The following is a 10,007-nucleotide window of genomic DNA, read 5'->3' on the forward strand; positions in this document are numbered from 1 at the left end:
GCCCGTCCTGATCTGCCAGTTCGGCGCCAGAATATTAAATCGTTAATTAACGACAAGTACTGCCGATCGCATAGAAATGAGAGAATATACCCGACCGCATAGAGAATATGTGGACTCTTGGCTTCCCATCTCATTCCACCATTCACGCGCAATATTATCTTACAAGAAAAAAATTGAATCAAAATGATCTAAATCAGTGCATTTATCTCCAACAAATTAAGGATTAGTTTGGGAAAAAAATATTAAATTCGGAGCATTGAATTGCATCCTAACAACGGACGCGATACATCGGGCGCAGCAAAGAAAAAAAACACCGGCAAGTGTATCGTAAATGTTGTCCCGATGCGGCTCACGTTCGGACTCCAGACGCAATATTTTCTCTCGTTTGGGGCGACAGTGACGCATCGCAGTTTTGTCTGTGTTTTGACAGTTTTTTCAAAAGACTATTGTTGAAATCTATATTTTTACATCAGTCATGACTAGGTGCAGTGAAAACTTTCTCGCAATGATTTGACTTATATATATATAAAAAAAACTTGTAGTAGCTATCACAGTTTTTTGAGCGTCAGATTATTATTCAACAGCTTGACAATTATTTTTAAATAAGCTGTAGCTGTCACGAAGATGTCATAAATTAGATTTCTTACTATATTTATTTATAATAACTTTAAGAAAATAATGAAATGTATAAATTAGTTAATGTGCGGTTGATGATGCAAGTCTATATATAAATAAATAAAAAAATAATAAAGATAAGTGGATCTTATTTAAGTGAATAATGCGGCCCAAATTATATTCCTTAGAATATGCCTCTGAATTGGCTGACATTGCAAGGCCTTTATAAACAGATTGCTTTCCGCCCAATGAGATCATAGGGATGGTTTTGACTTTTTTGGGCTCGAGATCCATCGGACATCCACTTGAACATTAATCACGACTTATGACCGTTTGATCTTGTTCCTTTGCTTTAGCCTCCTTCTTATTATATTTTGCTTTAGCCTTCTATCTTATTATATTTTACAAACAATTTAATTTATGAAAATTATTATTTTGTTGAGCATATTTAGAAAATGGAAATTTTACTTACAGATTGTTAAGTTCTGATTTGTCTATGAATCACACCTCAAAGATTAGAGGGTAAGAATGGGAGAGAGAGAGAGAGGGAGAGAATAGTAATGATCAGTAAATTGTATAGATTTACTTTATGTGTTATTAGAGTATGTTAACTCTATTTTGCAGGCCAGCTATAAATAAATAAGTTGTTGTAGTAACCTGAGTTCTTTTCCTTGAGTCATATTTTTTTTTATAGAGTTAAGAAGTATTATGGTCCATTGACAATAAACATCCAAACTATCCAAAATAACCTAAACAAGAACCAAATGATGAACCTCAACTAAACCACCAACGGTAGTTCAGATGATGTCAGTTGACGAGTCTGACTTAAGTTAGGGTTGACATCCATACTGTCAGTTTGTCTTCATTCGATAGGTCTACCCAAATTATAGCTTGATATTCACCTTTTTGCCTTATGCTTCGATCACTGGTATGCTCACATAAGGACAAAACCCTCTCACCCAACCTAAGCAACTTCACTTTTTAAAATAAAATTCGTAACCAAAACTAAATCACATAAATCACTGCACTCACAACCATAGAAATAACATTTATCTAGACAACCTCGATTGACATCAAATAAAACCAAGTAGAAACTCTTTTTCAATTTATGAATACGAACGATAACATGATCTGAAGACATATGCATAACATGTTGCTCATATTTTCTTGTTTTTGGGCCCTCACTTATTGCACGGAAAGGGGTGTTTTGACATATGAAAAACACTACCATACACAGTGAGTTTTGCCTATGTATTAATTGGTCTTTTGAACAGAGATTTTATGCATTCATCATCAAGGACTCGCATAACCCATTACACAACTTGCTTCAATGCACTCAACACTAATACAATTAAATATTTGAGTGTGGTGAGGCATAAAATATTTAAATTTAAAATTTTAAAATGTGTTTGCATTAGTCTTAGGATATTATGCATAGCATATATACTTAGGCAACTTGATTTATAATCAAGTTGTAAGACCAATTATTCCTAATAAATAACAACCTGCCCTATCTTGCATCATCGAGACTACCATGTAAGGTTTTGAAGGAGATTAGGTAGCTTAGATGGCAGCCCTTTCTAAGCATGGTTATAAATCCATTATGTTCCATGTTTTAGGTTAGGGTTCCAAAGTTTCACTTCTCTTGGTGAACTTCACCTTAAGACTTCGAAGTTGTTCATTGAGTTACGACGTAAATCCTCACATTTAGGATCCTGTATGATTTTATGTCATGCAGCATAAGTCCTAATAATCTAATAAAATATCAACATGAAACATTAATTTTTTTCTTGAAAAAAAGTCAAATGTCAAACAATAAAATAGTTTGGGATACTACTGAGGTTTCCTTAGTATCTCCAAGTGTCCCTTACCTTTTCTCCCTTTGACCTCCATTAATAACTATTCAAATTTTGAGCTTTTCCCATTTAGAAATCTAATGCCCAATCGTGGAAACCTAAACTCAGAAATTTCTTGAGGACAAAATTGCTACATTAATATAGAGTTTTCTTAAGTAACTTCGATTGTTTAATCTATAGTTAACTATAAGGGCTTACCTTATCTAGTCTTCAGATTATATAGAGGAAATAATTTATCAAGTTTAAACTGTAGATCAGTGCAGATATCTAATGTCTTCTTATTTTGAATAATCAAACCCATTGCAAAAATTGTATTTCTACATTTTGAAGTTGTTTATTACTATTGATGACGTGCTTGATTATTTGAACAACCAAAATCTTTAAATCTACAAGACATTCAAAAGCCCCGTGTCGATGCGAAAATAAAACCCGACATGATATTATATTTATATTTCAATTTTATTAACAAGAAAATATATGTATATTACCTGATTAGGGTATGATGCTCTATAATATGCTCTTGACAAGTTTAAGCTCGAAGTGACATTTATTGTTAATCGGTCAACTTGTTCTTTGGTCAAACTACGTCTAACAAGGTGGCAGCCTTCCGCACATGCGATCTTGGCTATCCCTGTATAATGATTAGAGAGAAGCATAAGTTCTATATAAAAAAAATATTGTCGTATGTGATAGTTTACTTCAAATACATGTTTGAATTTGGGTTATTGGGGCACATCACACAGTTGAGACCCGCTAATCTTACAAATATTGCATGCTATTGTCCTAGTTATTCTAGTCTTATCCATTGTATTTCTAATTCTGCTAGATCTTGGCCTACCACATTGTCTTCTAGACGAAGTAAAGATAGATTTCCTTGTTTATAATCGTATTGTGTTCATACCTCATTCTCTGGTATCATGTGAAAATAATGATTAGTAGGTCTATCTATAAAATTTTATTGTAAAATATTTTTAGACGGTTTAATTCTTTTTCATCCCCAAGGCTACAACTGAATGTACACATGGGATATGATATTTTTGCAGTTTCTTATATGTACATGAATAATCATATGATGTTATAACATCCACTTAAAATATCCTACACCCCATATGAAAGAATTGGTACTAATGTAAGTTTATACAAATTGGTCGTGGAAAATTATTGGGCTTCAACTTCAAATATTTGCAAAGCTACTCTTATACGAGAATCAAATGTTGTATTATCCAATTCAATCCATTTTGAATATTTCTGAAACATTTTAGAAATAATGAAACTAAATTATAATAAATTGAACATATTAGAACTTTGATTGAGTTCTCGGGTATGTCTTAGAACCACATTAAACATTCAAAAACATTTGTGGTCATATTACCAAATTTATACCTCTAGTCATGCACTAATGACCTTTTTTGTAATATCCCGCTCAACTAACCAATTAAACATGTACATTTTAACATATTTTTATCCAATTCATGTGTCTATTGAATGTACACACCTCATCAATGTTTCCTTTCCATTGCATTTTATCACAAACAATACCAACATCAATAATGGTGAGGCAACACAATGTCTTCTTAAAATTCTCTCCTAGATGTCACTGATAACGCTTATGTGCAGCCCATGGAAAGACTTATTTACTTTCTTCAAGTAACCCTAAATGATATTTGATATCATGCAAAGGTTTGCATGGGATCAAAATGGCTTAACTATATCATATAATTTCTGTAAGAATCATAGAAACCATAGTTAGAACTCATTATTTTCAGACACAACCGCTGCAAATGCTAGAGAAAAGAGTCCACCATTTCCATCAATACCATGACAGTTAGTAGAGTTCCTCTATATTTTCCTAAAAGGCATGCCCCATCAACACTTAGTATTGTTTGATAGAATCTCCATCCATGTATCTTGACCCGAATGCCCAGACAATTCTAAGAAATCGTGTATTATTGCTAACTAGAATTTTGTAGATAAATCCAAGTATCTCTATACATACAACTTCCATCATATGAAATAATGAATAGTACAACTCCTCAAAGCTCACAAAAATCAACTTTATCACCTTTCTTCTTGTACCTCAAACTTTAATATATGTAATAACAATATTAAATTTGGATTCCATTTGTGCAATATATTTTTTTTGGCTTCAAATCAAATTGTTGTCATAAAATGACTCCTATGTAATGATAAATAAACCTTGAGGTGCAATTTTGATGATCGCTTGACATAACTGGGCGGGTACACCTATATTGCTGTCCAAATGAAGAGATCTTCCAAGTACTCCCTAAGAGAATACTTTTTGAAGCATGTGGTCCCCAATGACACTGGTGTGTTGAGTTATCTCTTTGCACGCATTGTATAGTTAGTCTTTTTTTATTTGATGATGATTTTTTATACTTGACATTCTTAACAATAGACTAGCCATTTAATACACATTATAGCTACTATTTACTAGAAAATAACATCCATCTTTAAGCTCATATGGAATTTTTCTTCTTCAAAAATGGGTAATTAGATAAACCAAGCATCATGATTAGTAGTTATGTCCCACTCCTCAGTTGCACAAATTTGATTCATATATACATTATTCTCCCACATTGAGTCTAGGTTATGTACATTCAATATGGAATTTTATTATTATTATTATTTTTGTAATATAGGATGCCTTGGCAACACTGCCTCAGTGTCGAATTCTCGTATATCATGACCTTCACTAGCTTGTGATCCACTTAAGTATTCACTTATCCTGCTATCCATAATTTGATATCTACTTTCATTAATATCCATATGTGCCCCAATAGATGATTCCTATATGAAGGGCTCAATATTTCTACAATTATAAGGTTGAAATAAATGTGATAGGTCAAAGGATTGATGGTCAACCTTATCAACCATTGCTTAGTCATGTAAGCTAAAGCATCCAATTTTGTATGTGTTTAATGATTGTGGAGGAGGGCTACTAGGTAAATGATTTATAAATTAAATTACACAATAAAAAACTTAAATAAAGATTTAAATCTCACATGTATAGTTTGCAGACCTCAACATTTCTATCACTCTTTCGGGTTGCCTCGCAGGCTGATTTAAGGTCGAATCAATGTTGATGTCCTCCATATGTAAGTCTTCAACCTCCATGTAGAGTACTATTTTTTATTTAGTAGCTTCTAAAAGAAAAAAAAAATTGCATGATTCATCATCACCAATTGAGTTGCGGTAAATCCACCACTTACCAAAAGCCGAAAAACCAAATTTATGATATGTGTTGAACTACCTTGTCATGGTAAACATAATACTCTGCCCTTTAGTTCATTTAATGTTATTAGTTGTGATACTTATATCGTATGATTTCTTCCGCAATATATGCGAGGTAAAATCATCAATTACATGTAACTCTCTATCAAAGCACCCCAGTAAACAAGATATCTTGTTACTCATATTGCAATGAATATTGTAATGTATATTTAACTTTATCACCATTTTTATATAATATTTGGACGAAAAAATGCACAATTTCATCAAGAACACAAATTTACTAGACACAAATGCAAAATTTTTTGTGTTTAATAAAGATCCAATTCAAACATATCTGACAACATGCTAATTAGCTTTCATATGCACTTCTCTCAAAACATCACTCACAATTTCAAAGTTATTACTTTCACATAGGTGTTTTCAACTTTCACAGTGGAGTGATAATCGCTATATGAAAGGTATGATTATATATCCCTAAATAAATTTGAAGAATGCCTGCTTAAAAGTGTCAACTTTAGAAAATGTAAATGATATCTTTCAAAGATGAAATATTTAAAGCCATACAAATATTCTTAATGATTATCAAGTAATAAAGAAGCACTTCCTATTTCATCAACATCTAGGTTAATACACAAATTGAAAAATAACAACTAGGGTTACGGCGGCCATCTGCCGCCTATGTCACTACTTTCATCCTTTGTGTCGCTCTTCACCTTCGCTTCGCTCAAGACGGATCTGACATGTCACTCAACAAGTAGCTCCAATTTTCATTCAATATATCCCATTCGATTCTCAGGGGAGTCCATCTGTCGATTGACCACAGTGACAATGTCCTGTAAGTCTTAAAATCATGTCAGAAAGTAGGCAAGGGGCAAGAAGATTCAGACAGAGGAGCAGCTTCTCCCGACCCTTGACGTAGATGGACACTTTTCATTGTGTGAATGACTTCGGGGGAGTACAACATCTTTCTCCGTCTTTGAGCACAATCGACTAAAAAACAACGGGTGTCATAATCTTGGTCGGTTAGTCTTATCGACCTCACACGCTGATGGGGCGTCATTGATATGGACAATGCTTTTACATATATTCACAATCAATTAGTACCTATTCGTAATCAAACTAAATCATGAAGCATTACTTAAGTTTCCCAGTTTTTTGATAAAAAAAAAAAAGTGGTTTAATTATATGACACAATTATAAAATATAATTAGATTTACTAACTTAATTAAAACTAATATGTTTAGTTTAGTTTATCTAAATACTTTGATGAAAATAAATATCAAGAAAAAAAATTAAATTTATACATATAATTATGAATTTAATATTTTTATCATACATATACATGCATTAATAAGCACACATTTTAAAATTCATAAAATATAAAAAAATTGATGCAAGAATATAAAATAACAAATAATAAATAAATATCTCTAGGAGTTGCAATAGTTTTCAAAACATTTATAAATTTTATTTTAACTATTTAAAAATTGTTATAAAATACTCATAATTAAATTACAAAAATACCAAAAAGAGAAATTTGTATATCTAGGACACAATTTTATATATATTTACACATTAGACATTTCAACTTTAATATTTACATACATGTATATGAAATACTATCATCATTATAATATCAACATATATGCATGAAAATAATTGTATAATTTTAATAATTTGGGTAACTTTCATTATAGATTATTTCAACGATTTAGATAATTTATATAAAATTTTAATATATATTTTTGGCTGGTTCATCTACATCAAAATTATAAACTATATTTTACTAATGTGAATAGCATATTAAGATAAACTTCTTCATATACATCATAAAGTTTTAGAGTCTCCATCACCACCATAAATTGGGGAAATTATTCCATACGGAAACCGCATGAAGAGATGCATGCGGTGTCCGATCTCCACCGTCGATCACCACAATCAGAAATTAAAAAAAAAAATGGGGCCCACCAAAATACGTCTTTACAGTGACTGACGATGGAGATCGTACACCGCATGCATCTCTGTATGCGGTGTCCGTATGAAATCATTTTTCCCTAAATTGCATTATATTATTCGCATGACCGGATCCGATATATTATAAAAAATTATTATCGTAATATCTTTTAAAAGTTAGATAATAGTACATATGAGATAATAGATTTTTAATATAAAAAATGTCAAGAGATAATAATAATAACTTTTTTGGCATAATTTGAATTATTAAATTATCATTGTACTCAAACTTAGAAACTTTTCAAATTAATATACAGGGGATCACCATCGGTCGAATCTTTAGCAGAGTTGCCCGTCGACGCCATTATCTTATATAATAATAATAATAATAATAATAATAATAATAATAATAATAATAATAATAATAATATAGGTATATTATTATTAATATTAAAGAGTTTGGTGAAAAAAACATAACTATTATTTCATATTTAAAAAAAATTATACTATTTCTAAAAAGATAAATTTTTAAAAGGGGCTTCTTAATATGCATGCCCAAATAGTAGTTTTGTAATTTATAGTTATCATATGACAAATTTGTTTGTATATGGTATATGCTTTAAACAGCCCATTAAATATACATTAAAAAAATAATTTTATTTTCTTTGATTAATAAGATGACAAAAAAAATTATTAAAAAAATTTGCTTTGCAAAAAATTTTCAATAAAAAAAAATGTTTCATAAAAAATCTCATTAAATATTAAAGCTAGAGAGAACTTTATTTTTCACAACTTTAACAAGTAATCTTTTAAAGCTGGGGGAGGGGCTACATCGGCCGCAAATAGGGCTGACAAAAATGCTCGTTGTTCACGAATAGTTCATGTTTGGTTCGTCAATGAGTTCGTGTTCGATTCGTTCGATAAGTAAACGAGAAGAACATGAACAAATTGTTTTCGTCCGGTTAGTTAAACGAACTACACACGAACAGTGATGCGTTCATTCGTGATTGAATCATTATTGTTCGAAATATAAAATACTTTAAAATAATTATATATAAAAAAATTATCATATTTTAAAAGTACTTATATACTCTAAAAATTTATCATATTTTAAAAACTAAATTCTTTAAATAAAATAATAATAATAATATATTAATATACTATAGTAGTAATATACTAATATAGATATTGTATATTTATATAATATAAGTTATATTATTAATATAACATATTATTTATATGTATTAATATTAGGGATGTCAAACTGGCTCGTCGTTCGCGAACATCTCTTGTTCGACTTGTTCGTTAAGAAACGAACACAAACAATTTTGAACACGAGCTTATTTCAAACGAACCAAACACGAACACAAGCTCTGTTCGTTTGTGCTCGGTTCATTTACACTCCTACCCGCAAATGGAAGTTTGGTAGGGGGGGGGGCTGAGAGTGATATGGATGGTAGAGAGTGAGCAGAGAGAGTGAGAGGATGGAGGGGGGAAGCAAGATTCTTTTATAGTGGGGAGAATGGGAAAAACATAACATGAAGGTGCGTTTAAGGTGACATGTTGCCTGCACATGCATGTTACGTAAAACAGAGGCTACACATGCATTTTACGTAAAACGTGAGCTACAAATGCGTTTCACCTTAAACATAGCCTACATATGAGTTTTTTGCTTCTTTATATATTTTTTTGGCTCTTGAAAATTTGTCAAACTAGTAACAATTATAGGAATGGCTTGCACATGATTGATGATTGTCATGATTGGACAACAAAGTGGAAGAATGGTCATACAAAATGAAAGTGCTACTCTTGATTGTGTAAGATCTTATTTGTTGCATGCATTTGTCAAGAAATAATTTGAACCTTACAATGTTAAATACATTACAAAATATTACACTAACTTGGTGTCAAGTCATTTGAAAATTGATTTACGCCAAGCATGAAACGTTAGTCGTCTTATATACAATTGTATGCCATCAAATGCTATAGCTATCAGAAATCTACTAATTTCGTAATGTTGGGATGATTACATACTGACCATCCCAAATATCAACATCTACAAATTAAACATGCGGGTGATTTTTTGAACTACCGAATCGATGTATTTAGCCTTGCCAAGTTCGGGGCGGTCTGTATGTGAGTGCCCCTTCAATGTTTTATGCATCCACTATTGCTACTAATCAATTTTGTAAAAGCCAATGAGCAGTCCTCCAGCTGGACAACTAATTTGAATTTCATGTTGCAGCATTCTATGATGATATATATGCTACATTATCTTCTTAATTGGCGATGGCCAACCTAAACTTAAGTGATATATATATATATATATAT

This window comes from Phalaenopsis equestris, unplaced genomic scaffold, assembly GCF_001263595.1.
Source record: "Phalaenopsis equestris unplaced genomic scaffold, ASM126359v1 Scaffold000198, whole genome shotgun sequence".
NCBI lineage: Eukaryota > Viridiplantae > Streptophyta > Magnoliopsida > Asparagales > Orchidaceae > Phalaenopsis > Phalaenopsis equestris.